This window comes from Fukomys damarensis, unplaced genomic scaffold, assembly GCF_012274545.1.
Source record: "Fukomys damarensis isolate Sample0158 unplaced genomic scaffold, DMR_v1.0_HiC HiC_scaffold_39, whole genome shotgun sequence".
NCBI classification, from domain to species: Eukaryota; Metazoa; Chordata; class Mammalia; order Rodentia; family Bathyergidae; genus Fukomys; species Fukomys damarensis.
This window is the reverse complement of record NW_022900951.1, coordinates 1,052,782-1,053,294: the sequence shown is the minus strand read 5'-3', so window position 1 is coordinate 1,053,294 and position 513 is coordinate 1,052,782. Positions and strand designations below refer to the sequence as shown.

The window sequence follows — 513 nt, the reverse complement described above, 5'->3', positions numbered from 1 at the left end:
GCTCAGCTCCCCCCCAGCCCCGAACCCCCTCCCTACGAAAGCTGCAAACCCGTCACCCCCAGAGCCTCCCTGGCCGCCCACCAAATGCACACCCGGCGCGTCACGCACCCTAGAAACGCACGCGGAGCCAGGCAAAGCGGGGGGGAGTCACCTCCACGTTGAATTTTTGGGAGTCAGGGCCGCTCTCCGTAGGTCAGGCTGGAGGTGACCTCGCTGGAGGCCCCCCTGCCTCAGCCTCCTGGGTACTGGGTGGGGCGGGCTGGACGCTGCCCACCATCACCTCCCTACTGCGGCCAAGTTTCCCCCCACTCCCTTCTGCCGAGCCCCTGCTCCCCGACCACAAATCAGGACTGGGACCCCCCAAGGGCCCGCCCGCTCTCCTAACACCACCCCGAACGCCCTTCCTGCAGACCCCTTTTCGCCCTGGCCGTGTCCTCTGCACAGCTAAACACCACGGCCCCTCCTGGGGACCCCAAAACTCTCCAACACCCTCCCCGGGGCCCCCCAAACCGA

General features: G+C 67.6%; 1 protein-coding gene across 1 annotated transcript in view; it reads left to right on the top strand.

The window, feature by feature from the left end:
* LOC104849635 (arylsulfatase D) overlaps nt 1-513 on the top strand; it is a 14,037-nt gene that overhangs the window by 892 nt on the left and 12,632 nt on the right. The window lies entirely within an intron of this gene.